At 43.8% G+C, this 15,378-nt stretch overlaps 1 protein-coding gene across 6 annotated transcripts in view; it reads left to right on the forward strand.

The window, feature by feature from the left end:
• The window catches only part of LOC143804992 (uncharacterized), a 309,321-nt gene that overhangs the window by 40,249 nt on the left and 253,694 nt on the right, over window positions 1–15,378 (forward strand). For 2 of the 6 annotated variants that reach the window (XM_077283692.1, XM_077283693.1), the window contains exons 2-4: window positions 1,778–1,903; window positions 2,518–2,640; window positions 4,491–4,531. The gene's annotated coding sequence lies outside the window, so the exon portion shown is untranslated. The remainder of the gene's footprint in view (window positions 1–1,777; window positions 1,904–2,517; window positions 2,641–4,490; window positions 4,532–15,378) is intronic. The other 4 variants (XM_077283691.1, XM_077283694.1, XM_077283696.1 and 1 more) reach the window with 2 other exon arrangements.

Consider the following 15,378-nt stretch of genomic DNA (forward strand, 5'->3'; position numbering starts at 1 on the left):
AGGGTATGTGCACACGTTGCGGATTCTCTGCGGATCAGCAGCGTTTTTTGCAGTGCAGAAACGCTGCAGATCTGCAATTGATTTACAGTACAATGTAAACCAATGAGAAAAAAAAAATGCTGTGCACACTTTGCGGAAAATCCGCTGCGGAAATGCTGCAGTTTAAAAGAAGTAGCATGTCAATTCTTTTTTGTGAATCTGCAGCGTTTGTACCCACTCCATTATAGAAAACCGCAGGGGTAGAAACCGCAGCAAATCCGCAAGAAAACCGCAGCAAAAACGCACAAAAAAACGCAGAACCGCACAAAAAACCGCAGTAGCGTTTTCTGCCAGGAGAGGCAGAATCCGCACCAGAAATTCCTAAGCCTAATCCGCAACGTGTGCACATAGCTTTACAGTACAATGTAGATCAATGAGAAAAAAAAAATGCTGCGCACACTTTCCGGAAAATCCGCTGCGGAAACGCTGCGGTTTAAAAGAAGTAGCATGTCACTTCTTTTTTGTGAATCTGCAGCGTTTTTGTACCCATTCCATTATAGAAAACCGCAGGGGTGTAAAAAACGCAGCAAATCCGCAAAAACGCACAAAAAAACGCTGCGGAACCGCACAAAAAACCGCAGGCGCGTTTTCTGCCAGGAGAGACAGAATCTGCACCAGAAATTCCTAAGCCTAATCCGCAACGTGTGCACATAGCCTTAGAATTGAGAGTCCTCAGTGGTTGATACCTTTTATGGCTAACTGAAAAGATGGTAACAAATTGCAAGCTTTTGAGACTACACAGGTCTCTTCATCAGGCATAGACTAAGGGTATGTGCACACGCTGCGGATTTTGCTGCGAATCCGCAGCGGATTTTGCTGCGAATCTGCAAAGTTTACAGTACCATGTAAACCTATGGGGAAAAAAAACCCACTGTGCACATGCTGCGGAAAAATCCGCGCGGAAACGCAGCGGATTATTTTCCGCAGCATGTCAATTCTTTGTGCGGATTCCACAGCGGTTTTACACCTGCACCAATAGGAACCTGCAGTTGTAAAACCGCAGTGGAATTCGCAGAAGAAACCGCGATAAAATCCGCAGTGAAAACCGCAGTGGTTTTGCACTGCGGATTTTGCAAATCCGCGGTGGAAAAATCCGCAGCAGAATCCACAGCATGTGCACATACCCTAATACAAACTCTGAAGAATCACATATTTATGCACAAAATAGCACAGAAAAAAGAAAAAAAAAACATGGATAAGACAGGTGAAATGAAGCAGAATTATCATAACTGTTTATCACTCATGGTAATTCCTTTCAGTTAGCCATTAAAAGGTATCAACCACTGAGGACTCTCAATTCTAAATATTTTTCTATCTTTATGTACTAAGGCATGTTTTGTAAAATGGATGCTGAAAAAAGTTTTATATCCTTTTTAAACCCCTGCAATGTCTGATGGGAATCAGGTTTAAGCCACATTCACAGGTTCAGTATTTGGTTAGTATTTTACATCTGTATTTGTAAGCCAAAACCTAGTGTGGGTAAAATATGCAAAAAATGGGGCGCATATTTCTATTATCTTTTTCTCTGATTGCCGCACTCCTGATTTTGTCTTACAAATACTAATGTAAAATACTGAACGTGGCCTTTAAAAGAGTTATCCTTTTGGTAAAATTATCTGTAAAACTTTTTAATTTATTATTATTATTATTATTATTATTATACTTTTTTTTTTTTTTTTACTTAGTTCCAACACACCATAAATGGTGATTTCTTTTTATTTTTCCCATTTCCTTGTAGTCTCTTTCAATCTGGCAGTTCTGCTTGTTTACATCTTAATGCTGGAAGAATGGGGCCTGTCACTAGTTTAGCAAAGGGCAATAAAGCATCCGCACTTCCTGCCCCCACCACCTTCGTTACTGCCAGGTATCTCCTCTTTCTTTCCTGCATTTCTACATCTGCAAAATAGTAAAATGAATGTGCACTATGGCTTTATTCCATTCCATCCTTTCATCCAAATTGAATGTCATATTCCCTTGTGTAGGTGTTTGAAATTATTCTCCCTCATCACAGTTCGATCTTCCACTCTGCCGATGATTACTGTGGTGTGACCGAACTACATACACAGTTCTCTGCTACATCAGACATAGCACATAGTCAGCATTGCTACACCAGACAGCACAGTCAGCTCTGCTATACCATGCATGGCACACTTGTCAATGTTAACTCTGCTTATAATTACTGAAGTGTACCAGATCTACGTACATGGTCGGCTCTGCCACACCAGACACAGCTCCTCAGTCGGCTCTGCCACACCCCGTGGTTGGCTCTGCCACACCAGACACAGCCCACCTTGGCTGCACCCTACATGCTTTTGGCTGCAAATAGATTCACTATTAAATAAAAAAGTAAAGCTGGGGGCATACTGATTGAAGTTTGGAGACTTTTGCTCATCTCTTTTCTTGCCCATCAAACTACTTGCACAAAAGAAACTGCCATCTTTGCAATCTTCAACTGATGACATCCCATCCCGTCAACAGGGCGGCAATATAGGCTGGAAAATTCCAGAGACCCATGTGACTGTTTGACGTGTGATCACACTAGCGGAGTTCAGGTCAATTGACAGCATTCTAGAGAATCAGGAAGGAGATAATTATACAAATGTAAGTGCAATACAAAGTTGAAGTGTGGGTTGGAGGGGCAATAATGAAGGGAAGAAGTCTGAAAGAAAACAACCCCTTTAAAGATGGATATCTGCTTTTAAGCTAGCAGTTTAGCATGGCTAAAAGGGATGATATCCAATCAGTAAAGGAAACCTGTTGAGTTCCATGACATTCTCCATTTGCTACCATAGCAGGATGAATGAAGATTTGGTTTTATGTGCCTTATTGACTCTGCATTGTTTGAAGAACACTTTAAATCTGACATATGCTAATGAGGAAGGACTAGTCCAGCAAGCTTTTCTTTCCCTTGACTAGTCCTGCAGCGGGTCTTGTAATCACACCTCCCTTGGCGGGATTGACAACCTGATTCAAACACAGTTAAGAGGACCTTTATACAGGCTGTCAACCAAACTTAGGCTATGTGCACACGTAGGGAAAGAGGTGCAGAATTTCCTGCACAAAATCCGCATCTCCTGGCAGAATCCGCAGCCGCGGATTTGCCGCAGTTTTTATGCAGATTTTGTGCGGAATTGATGGGGATTTTGTGCGGATTTTCTGCGATTTTTGCCACTGCAGATTTTTATCATGGAGGGGTGCAGAAACGCTGCAGATCCGCACAAAAGTAACATGCACTTCTTTGAAATCCACAGCAATTCCGCACTGATTTTTCCGCACCATCTGCACAGCTTTTTTTTTAATCCCATTGAATAACATTGTACTGTAAATCACAGTGTGGATCTGCAGCGTTTCTGCGCGGAAAAATCCACTGCGGATCCGCAGCAAATCCTCATCGTGTGCACATAGCCTTAGGGAGGCAGGATGAAAAGATCAGAGGCAGGGCGAGTTCTGGGGAAGTGATGACCCACTGGACTAGTCCTGCCTCATTAGCATATGCAATGCTTCAGATTACACCTTAATTATTCAAACACTGCAGTGTTAGTATGGCACATAAAACACCTCATTACACTAGCGTAATTTGAACACATGCTGCTATGGTATTGAATGGGGACAGTAAGGGGACTTGACAGGTTACATTTAAAGAGTTAGGGTATGTGCCCACGATCCAGAGTTGCTGCAGGTTTGACTCTGAGTACTTATGCAGCGTCAATCCTACAACGGCATCTGTGACAGCATAGTGGATGGGATATCAGGAAATCCCATGTCCACTATGCGTTCACAGAACGCCTGTGAATCACCCATGGAGACAGAGCTTTCCAGACCGTTAGTCTCCGCAAGAGAATCTGCATCAATAAAATGTATTGAATACAGTGAATCTGCATGGTTCGGTGAACACATGCGGAATAACCTGTGTTCGATAGACATCCAAAGCACTGCCAGTTCTGGGCCATGGGCACCTGGCCTAATATGTGAATAAAATAACCTTTACTGTACATCCAAATAATCCACTTTATAATGCACAGAAATCTGACACTGTGTGATGCCAAGTGCATTATAGAGGCCCTATGATTCAGAGGTGGACCATAATAGATTTTGGACTGGGTTCTTTCCTTCAAAATTATGGTATCTCTGTATTTCTAAAGAGGATGACAATTGCAGAACATATTTTCGTAAAGAACAAATAAATTTCTTGTTGCCTGTAAATGAGCATTCATTTTTCAAGTCAGCATTATCTAGACACGTTGTTATTGCATCTATAAGCAGTGGTGAAAAATAGAAACATTTCAGGGTTTCTTGTCTAAATATTGAATACTATTGCACTACTAAATTTACATATGATCTGTTTTCTTTTTTTTTCCTTCAAAAACCATAGCCAAAAGATTTGAGTTGTAATTTTTAATGTACAGTAAATCTTTGTAACAATGTAACACACACATGTATCACTTTCATAGGCACAAAGTTCTATCCAACCTGAATTCCCATTCCAAATATGGTAAGTAATGTGCAGTATCGAACATATTATAAAGAAAGTATGTTGTGATAAACACTCTGGATGAACTGGAATGTAAAATACGTTGGTAACTTACAAAAATAGGAATCGGCATGTCTGTCTGGAAAAATAAGGCATAATTCAGACACCGAGTATGGACGAGGCTTTCTGGTGTGAACTCAGGTTCCTGATCTCAACTCGACAGGTTTGTATATTCCTATGAGGCTGGTGAGTGTGGGTCAAAAAGATCTGTGCTCAGTCTGGAAATCACTGCCTGTAGTCAGACCTTGATATTTGGATGTTTGAATTCTGCCCGAAGGAAGAACCTTTTTTCTCTTGATAATGAGAGTCTCCATATGATTGTAAGAAAAAAAAACATAAAAGCAGCACTGTAAAAGTTCTGAAAAGATTTTAAAACAGATGGCCAATCCAAAGAAAAGGAAGTAAGAGTCTTAGGCTGGCGTCACACTCAGCGTATGGAAATACGGTCTGTTTTTTACGGCCGTAATACGCAGTAATTGTCCCACAACACTGTTCCGTATTCAATGCGAGGATACGATTTTTATGCACAAATTTATCCGTGTGTATGGCATCCGTATGGCTTCCGTAGGGCGATTTTTTTTTTTTTTTTCTCGCAGGCTTGCAAAATGGACATATCATGGATCCATCAGCTCAAATATTCTTAAAAACATATATACAGTCTATATAGATAGATAGATAGATATATATATATATATATATATATATATATATATATATATATATATATATATATGTATATATATATATATATATATATATATATATATATATATATGTATATAGAGAGAGAGAGAGAGAGAGAGAGAGAGAGAGAGAGAGAGAGAGAGATATTGTGGTGCAGTGACCAATGTTATAGCCAGGGGGCGCTGTGTGTGCACTTCAAGATGCACTTGGAGGCATAGTTGTGGTGAAACAGTGACTGGCAGCGTTGTAATGGCCGATATGTATCAAAGAGGTGGGTGGCCCTGTGATGGAAGCCTGGGTATGTTTTGCTCAAGCAGATCTACTGCTGAGGGATTTGTTTACATTGGGAAGGCTTCCAGGTGATTGGAGAGATGGGTGGGTCCAGTCACCTACAAACCCACCCAAAGAGGTGTATCTGAACACCTAAGATGGTTTTGTGTTTTAAGGACCTGTGGTGATGTCACGCTCACCTGACTGGCCATGTGACAGGTACCTGGGTGTGGTTACACCTATGTAAAATAGGTGTGTGTAGCACATGGTGTGGGTGTTTGGGAGTCTGCAAGTGTGGACAGACTTCCATGTGTCCTGGCTGGACACTGCAGAGTGGCCTGTGTGCTGTAGGTCCTGGAAGCACCTAGAGACCGTAGACCTGAACGGTCAGTGTTGGAGGCTCCTGGGAGTGGAGTCATCCTGGAAGCACCTAGAGACCGTAGACCTGGACGGTCTGTGTTGAGGACCTGGGACTGACGTGAAGTCAGCATGAGGAGTGGAACTCCTGATAGGTAACCCTGGACAAGGGGATTGTAATATATGGCAGAGAAGTTTATCTGCTGCATGAACAGACTGGTGGTCGTGATAAGTTCTTGGACATAATGAAATAGACTGTATGTCATGTGGCTTATGAAGTTTAATAAACCAGATTTGACCAGATTTGTGTAAGGTACCGTGCCTGAGTGCTTGAAATCCGTGCCAAGCGAGTGTCCCCCAACACACTCAGGTAGCGTATCACCACATTTGGTGTTTCGAATGCGGGCACGGTCCAAGAAGCACATGTTGCAGCGCTGGCTGATCTGAGCCAGAGGAGTAAACGGGCTGAGAACCATGTGTAACAGACAGGACTCTGTGCTATGCTGACTGAGGTCAGTGAGAGACTGTGAAGTTTTTTTTTCTCAAGTCAGCTTGCTGTGGCTCGTGAGGTCACGAAGTTTGCGGTAGCAGCAGCTTGTGATCAGCACTCGGAGATGCCAGTGATTTGGGACTGCAGCAGGAGCTGTAGCAGTGCCATCAAGAGCTGGTGAAGTATTGAAAAAAAAAAAAAAAAAAAAAAATTTTGTGCTCCAGGTTGTGCAGACTCTTAAAGGGCCAGTGCAAGGCCAGAGTCACAGCGGTTTACTGTGCGAACTGGGGCCTGAAAGTACTGTGGGGGGTCCACGGGGTGTTCCCCAGGGAAGGGGTGGTGTCCCAAAAAAGGGGGCGGTGACCCAAACGGATGGTTGCCCAAAAAGGGGCGGCATCCAAAAAGGGGGTGGAGTCCCTTAAGGGGGTGGTGACCCTAAAGGGGGCAGAGACCCAAAAGGGGGTGGAGCCTCCTGAAACTGAAAAGGTGGCACAAACGGACTGTTGCCAGACAAAATGGTACTATGTGTGTCCAATTTGCCATGTGAACTACCCTCCTGGTAAGAAGCTGCGTGGCTGTGTTCTAGAGTTGAACGCAGATATAGAGGATGTTTTTGGTCTGGTTGATTCGGTGAGCCCGGTGACCCTGGTGAGGGCTGTAGAAGATAAATTTGTTATGTCTGAAAGAAAGATTGAGGTCACATGCATCCATGGGGATACTAAGGTTTATTCAGTGGCCTTGGTGCAACTCGAGACGGTCAGGGGCCATACAAGTCTGGAGGCTGCCATAGTTCCTAACCTACCTTGTCCGGTGATAGTAGGCCGGGACTGTAAGTTATTCTCAGACTTGTGGGAGGAGGGCGTTCCTCTACAGCAGGAGGATGGAAGTCTCTCTGTTGTTTCAGGGGCATACATTAAGTCAGTAATACATCCCAGAATTGACGGGTCAGTCATCGGCGTGACCAGTGTGAAGGGTTCATGTGCCCAACTTACTGACATGATGTCACCTGACATGTACCACAAGATGACTGGTAGTGGTGTGTTAAATAAAACCTGTGTAGCTGACACCCGATTAGAAAGCAATTTGAGCGTTCACCATGTTGTGGGGCGTGACACAGACTCTGGGGGTGACTGTGACGTTTCATTACCAGTAGCAACCACTAGAGCTGAGTACGAGGTTGTGCGGACAGAAACACTGACACGGGAATGACAGTGCTCCACAAGATAAAGTCAGGATGGCAGGGGCAGCCATAACAGAAATTATGACCTGTGTAAGGGGCACCTGCGGGTTCCAGGATGACCGATTGGGTGGTGGTGACTCCCATTCAGATGATGCCAGCGGAAAAGAGTGCAGTATAGCTGACTCAAGTGCAAGTGGCAAGTCTTCCTCCCATCGCCGGAGACGTAAAAGAGGCAAAGGGGCTGAACAAATTGCACCCTCTGAGAAGGTTGATAAAGAGGAGGTCCAGGATCTCGCTAATGAGTTGTCTCATGAGAAGCAAAAGGTGACAGATTTACAGGCCGAGTTAAGGCTTCTGAGACAAGCAGCTGAGCACAGGGTGGATGAGCTGGAGAAGTAAGTCTCTGAGCGCCGAGGTCACCTGTCAACGTGGCAAAGTGTGAATAAAGCCTTAAGGGAAGATGTGGAAGTGCTCAAAGGAAGCATTAAGTGGGCTTCTGCAAGAAAAAGAGATGCTGGTCACAGACTCACAGCGGCGGTACCAGAGTGGTAACGAGGTGAAGCTGCCAGTGCCCATCCTGGCCAGGGATCTGGAAGAGTGTAAAGCGGGGGAAGAATTGGTGCTAAAAGCAGAACAAGACAGTCACCCGGTCGTGACAGATGTCTTAATGGAAAGGTCCATGGAAGAACAGGAGCCGTCCGTCCCTGAAGAGAGTGAGACCCCGCTCTTCAAGTGCGTGATTGATGTACCCGAAGAAGTGCAAGAAGCCTGTACTGGTGTGCATGAGGCCTTTAGAAAAGCAGTGGAAGCATGTAGTGTGCACTGGGCACCAGAGACTAAACAGTTGGTGATACTGTCGACTATGGAAGTCACAGTGAAGCGGGTGGCTATCATGAAGGATATGCACCTACAATGTCTCTGTACGAAACAGATGATCTTGTTGAGAAATAAGGAAGCCGCTCGACGTTTGGAGCATACCAGGAAAGCTCAAAGTCGGCTGGGCTTTGTGGAAGACATTGTTCAAGTACCCAGAAGTCTGGTGGGGAAAGTCATTGGAAGATTTGGAAAAGTGATGCAGGACCTGGTGAATAGATCCGGTGTGGTAAGACTGAGGATTCCGGGTGATGGTGAAGTCCAGGTAACTGGTGAAGATGAGATGGTTCCATTTGTTGTAATTGGCTCAGTAGATAGCCTTAGGAACATTCGAGTGCTTCTTGAATACCGGGTGACGTATCTAAAGGAGATAGAGCAGCTTAGACTGGAACGTCTGAAGATTAATAAACAGCTGCAGAATACAAGATGGCGACCACTTTCAACCCAGGGTATGGAGATACGAAAAGATACCCTAAAGAATAGAAGAGTCCAAAGAAGTGACTCCTCTGTTAGCTCAGGGCTGAGTGACCGAGATAGGAGACCCGGTAGCAAATGTAGGAGCGAAGGGTCAGACGCAGATCAGACAGTCAGCGTGACTACAAGTCAGACTTATGACCGTGTCAAATGGGGAAGTCGACTATGGAAAGAAAGCTCACGTTAAAGGGTACATGTGGAAAGTGGGTTGACCAAAAAGGGTCTGGTGACACAGACGGATGGTAACTCAAGGGTTGAAGCCCAAAGCCGACAAACTGACCGTTGGGGGCAGGGAAGGCCTATCAAAGGTGACTTGGGTACCCGGTCTCAAGATCCAGGGTTTGTCATGTGTCCACCCCAATAGGGTTGAACAAAGGGGGGAGGTATGTGGTGCAGTGACCAATGTTATAGCCAGGGGGCGCTGTGTGTGCACTTCAAGATGCACTTGGAGGCATAGTTGTGGTGAAACAGTGACTGGCAGCGTTGTAAATGGCCGATATGTATCGCAGAGGTGGGTGGCCCTGTGATGGAAGCCTGGGTATGTTTTGCTCAAGCAGATCTACTGCTGAGGGATTTGTTTACATTGGGAAGGCTTCCAGGTGATTGGAGAGATGGGTGGGTCCAGTCACCTACAAACCCACCCAAAGAGGTGTATCTGAACACCTAAGATGGTTTTGTGTTTTAAGAACCTGTGGTGATGTCACGCTCACCTGACTGGCCATGTGACAGGTACCTGGGTGTGGTTACACCTATGTAAAAGAGGTGTGTGTAGCACATGGTGTGGGTGTTTGGGAGTCTGCAAGTGTGGACAGACTTCCATGTGTCCTGGCTGGACACTGCAGAGTGGCCTGTGTGCTGTAGGTCCTGGAAGCACCTAGAGACCGTAGACCTGGACGGTCTGTGTTGAGGACCTGGGACTGACGTGAAGTCAGCATGAGGAGTGGAACTCCTGATAGGTAACCCTGGACAAGGGGATTGTAATATATGGCAGAGAAGTTTATCTGCTGCATGAACAGACTGGTGGTCGTGATAAGTTCATGGACATAATGAAATAGACTGTATGTCATGTGGCTTATGAAGTTTAATAAACCAGATTTGACCAGATTTGTGTGAGGTACCGTGCCTGAGTGCTTGAAATCCGTGCCAAGCGAGTGTCCCCCAACACACTCAGGTAGCGTATCACCACAATATGTAGATAGATGTATATAGATAGATATCAGTGAGACACATATTTATATTTAATTCAGCGCTAGATAGCAGAAAAGCCGGTAATTCAATTGCCGGCTTTTCCGATCTCTTTCAGAAACTCGACAGGATATGAGGCATGGTTTACATACAGTAAACCATCTCATATCCCTTCTTTTATTACATATTCCTCTTTACTAATGTAACAAGTGTCTCTCTGTAAAATTTTGGGTCTCTAGCTGTTAAATTAAAGGGTTAAATCCCGGGAAAAATTGGCATGGGCTCTTGCGCAATTTTCTCCGCCAGATTTGGGAATGCCATTGAGTGAGGGCAGATATTAACCCCTTTCTGACATTGGACGTACTATCCCGTCGAGGTGGGGTGGGCCCGTATGACCACCGACGGGATAGTACGTCATAGCGATCGGCCGCGCTCACGGGGGGAGCGCGGCCGATCGCGGCTGGGTGTCAGCTGCCTATCGCAGCTGACATTCGGCACTATGTGCCAGGAGCGGTCACGGACCGCCCCCGACACATTATCCCCCGGCACACCGCGATCAAACATGATCGCAGTGTGCCGGCGGTACAGGGAAGCATCGCGCAGGGAGGGGGCTCCCTGCGGGCTTCCCTGAGACGATCGGTACAAGGGAATGTACTCACCTTGTACCGAGCATCTCCTCCTTGCAGGCCCTGGATCCAAAATGGCCGCGGGGCTGCATCCGGGTTCTGCAGGGAGTAGTTCCGTGTCAGGAGCAGGCTGCAGCTCTGTAAGCCTGCAGCGATGAGTGAGATCGCCGATCTCACAGAGTGATATGCAAACTGTAAGATCGGCGATCTGTGATGTCCCCCCCTGGGACAAAGTAAAAAAAAAAAATTTCCACATGTGAAAAAAAAAAAAAATAAAATAAAATAAATTCCTAAATAAAGAAAAAAAAAATATTATTCCCATAAATACATTTCTTTATCTAAAAGAATAGTATCGCCGCGTCCGTAACGACCCAACCTATAAAACTGTCCTACTAGTTAACCCCTTCAGTGAACACCGTAAGAAAAAAACGAGCCAAAAAACAACGCTTTATTATCATACCGCCAAACAAAAAGTGGAATAACACATGATCAAAAAGACGGATATAAATAACCATGGTACCGCTGAAAACGTCATCTTGTCCCGCAAAAAACGAGCCGCCACACAGCATCATAAGCAAAAAAATAAAAAAGTTATAGTCCTCAGAATAAAGCGATGCCAAAATAATTATTTTTTCTATAAAATAGCTTTTATCATATAAAAGCGCCAAAACATAAAAAAAGTGATATGAGATATCGCTGTAATCGTACTGACCCGACGAATAAAACTGCTTTATCAATTTTACCAAACGCGGAACGGTATAAACGCCTCCCCCAAAAGAAATTCATGAATAGCTGGTTTTTGGTCATTCTGCCTCACAAAAATCGGAATAAAAAGTGATCAAAAACTTTCACGTGTCCGAAAATGGTACCAATAAAAACGTCAACTCGTCCCGCAAAAAACAAGACCTCACATGACTCTGTGGACCAAAATATGGAAAAATTATAGGTCTCAAAATGTGGAGACGCAAAAACTTTTTTGCTATAAAAAAGCGTCTTTTAGTGTGTGACAGCTGCCAATCATAAAAATCCGATATAAAAAAACGCTATAAAAGTAAATCAAACCCCTCTTCATCACCCCCTTAGTTAGGGAAAAATATTAAAATTAAAAAAATGTATTTATTTCCATTTTCCCATTAGGGTTAGGGCTAGGGTTGGGGCTAGGGTTAGGGTTAGGGTTGGGGCTAAAGTTAGGGTTAGGGTTTGGATTACATTTACGGTTGGGATTAGGTTTGGGATTGGAATTAGGGGTGTGTCAGGGTTAGGGGTGTGGTTAGGGTTACCGTTGGGATTAGGGTTAGGGGTGTTGTTGGATTAGGGTTTCAGGTAGAATTGGGGAGTTTCCACTGTTCAGGCACATCAGGGGCTCTCCAAACGTGACATGGCGTCCGATCTCAATTCCAGCCAATTCTGCGTTGAAAAAGTAAAACAGTGCTCCTTCCCTTCCGAGCTCTCCCGTGCACCCAAACAGGGGTTTACCCCAACATATGGGGTATCAGCGTACTCGGGACAAATTGGACAACAACTATTGGGGTCCAAGTTCTCTTTTTATCCTTGGGAAAATAAAAATTTGGGGGGCTAAAAATCATTTTTGTGGGAAAAATAAGATTTTATTTTCACGGCTCTGCGTTATAAACTGTAGTGAAACACTTGGGGGTTCAAAGTTCTCACAACACATCTAGATAAGTTCCTTGGGAGGTCTAGTTTCCAATATGGGGTCACTTGTGGGGGGTTTGTACTGTTTGGGTACATCAGGGGCTCTGCAAATGCAACGTGACGCCTGCAGACCAATCCATCTAAGTCTGTGTTCCAAATGGCGCTCCTTCCCTTCCGAACTCTACCATGCGCCCAAACAGTGGTTCCCCCCCACATATGGGGCATCAGCGTACTCAGGATAAATTGGACAACAACTTTTGGGGTCCAATTTATCCTGCTACCCTTGTGAAATTACAAGACTGGGGGCTAAAAAATCATTTTTGTGAAAAAAAAATAATACCTTTTATTTTCACGGCTCTGCGTTATAAACTGTAGTGAAACACTTGGGGGTTCAAAGCTCTCAAAACACATCTAGATAAGTTCCTTAGGGGGTCTACTTTCCAAAATGGTGTCACTTGTGGGGGGTTTTAATGTGTAGGCACATCAGGGGCTCTCCAAACGCAACATGACGTCCCATCTTAATTCCAGTCAATTTTGCATTGAAAAGTAAAATGGCGCTCCTTCACTTCCGAGCTCTGCTATGCGCCCAAACAGTGGTTTACCCCCACATATCGGGTATCGTCGTACTCAGGACAAATTGCACAACAACTTTTGTGGTCTAATTTCTTCTCTTACCCCTGGGAAAATAAAAAATTGGGGGCGAAAAGATCATTTTTGTGAAAAAATATGATTTTTTATTTTTACGGCTCTGCACTATATACTTCTGTGAAGCACTTGTTGGGTCAAAGTGCTCACCACACATCTAGATAAGTTCCTAAGGGGGTCTACTTTCCAAAATGGTGTCACTTGTGGGGGGTTTCAATGTTTAGGCACATCAGGGGCTCTCCAAACGCAACATGGCGTCCCATTTCAATTCCAGTCAATTTTCCATTGAAAAGTCAAATGGCGCTCCTTTCCTTCCGAGCTCTGCCATGAGCCCAAACAGTGGTTTACCCCAGCATATGGGATATCAGCGTACTCAGGACAAATTGTACAACAACTTTGGGGGTCCATTTTCTTCTGTTACCCTTGGTAAAATAAAACAAATTGGAGCTGAAATACATTTTGTGTGAAAAAAAGTTAAATGTTCATTTTTATTTAAACATTCCAATAATTCCTGTGAAACACCTGAAGGGTTAATAAACTTCTTGAATGTGGTTTTGAGCACCTTGAGGGGTGCAGTTTTTAGAATGGTGTCACACTTGGGTATTTTCTATCATATAGACCCCTCAAAATGACTTCAAATGAGATGTGGTCCCTAAAAAAAAATGGTGTTGTAAAAATGAGAAATTGCTGGTCAACTTTTAACCCTTATAACTCCCTAACAAAAAAAAATTTTGGTTCCAAAATCATGCTGATGTAAAGTAGACATGTGGGAAATGTTACTTATTAAGTATTTTGCGTGACAGATTTCTGTGATTTAAGGGCATAACAATTCAAAGTTGGAAAATTGCGAAATTTTCAAAATTTTCACCAAATTTCCGTTTTTTCTCTCAAATAAACGCAAGTTATATCGAATAAATTTTACCACTAACATGAAGTACAATATGTCACGAGAAAACAATGTCAGAATCGCCAAGATCCGTTGAAGCGTTCCAGAGTTATAACCTCATAATGGGATAGTGGTCAGAATTGTAAAAATTGGCCTGGTCATTAATGTGCAAACCACCCTTTGGGGTGAAGGGGTTAATAGCCTAGAGAGGGACCATGGTTATAGGACCCCCCCTGGCTAAAAACATCTGCCCCCAGCCACCCCAGAAAAGGCACATCTGGAAGATGCGCCTATTCTGACACTTAGCCTCTCTCTTCCCACTCCCGTGTAGCAGTGGGATATGGGGTATTGAAGGGTTAATGTCACATTGCTATTGTAAGGTAACATTAAGCCAGGTTAATAATGGAGAGGTGTCAGTTATGACACCTATCCATTATTATGCCAATAGTTCGAAATGGTTAATAAAACACACATTATTAAAAAGTATTTTAATGAAATAGACACATGGTGTTTTAATATTTTATTATACTCTTAATCCACCTGAAGACCCTTGTCACCTGTAATAAAGTTAAACAAAACAAACAACAATATTCCATACCTTCCGTCGTTCAGTTTTGTCACACGCTGTAAATCCATCTGAAGGGGTTAAATCATTTTACACCCAGGAGCTCTGCTAATGCAGCTTGTGCTCCTGCCTGTAAAACTTGGTGAATGAATGGAGTGCAGGGGAATGTACTGTAGTTACCTCGAGTCGCGGTGATGCGCCCACTGCTGGATGAACTCATATGAACTCGAGCGTGGGAACTTTTCAGAATATTTTTCCAGGCTCGAGTTCATATGAGTTTATCCAGCAGAGGGTGCATCACCGCGACTCGAGGTAACTACAGGAGATTCCCCTGCATTCCATTCATTCACCAAATTTTACAGGCAGGAGCACAGCTGCATTAGCAGAGCTCCTGGGTGTAAAATGATTTAACCCCTTCAGATGGATTTACAGCGTGGGACAAGACTGAACGATAGAAGGTATGGAATATTGTTGTTTGTTTTGTTTAACTTTATTTCAGGTGACAAGGGTCTTCAGGTGGATTGAGAGTATAGTAAAATATTCAAACACCATGTGTCTTTATTTCATTAAAATACTTTTTAACAATGTGTGTGTGTGTTTTATTAACCATTTCGTACTATTGGATTAATAATGGATAGGTGTCATAATTGACACCTCTCCATTATTAATCTGGCTTAATGTCACCTTACAATAGCAAGGTGACATTAACCCTTCATTACCCCATATCCCACCACTACACGGGAGTGGGAAGAGAGAGGCTAAGTGCCAGAATAGGCGCATCGTCCAGATGTGCCTTTTCTGAGGTGGCTGGGGGCAGATGTTTTTAGCCAGGGGAGTTCCTATAACCATGGTCCCTCTCTAGGCTATTAATATCTGCAGTCACTCACTGGCTTTCCCACTCTGGCGGAGAAAATTGCGCT

Source organism: Ranitomeya variabilis, chromosome 2 (genome assembly GCF_051348905.1).
Source record: "Ranitomeya variabilis isolate aRanVar5 chromosome 2, aRanVar5.hap1, whole genome shotgun sequence".
NCBI classification, from domain to species: Eukaryota; Metazoa; Chordata; class Amphibia; order Anura; family Dendrobatidae; genus Ranitomeya; species Ranitomeya variabilis.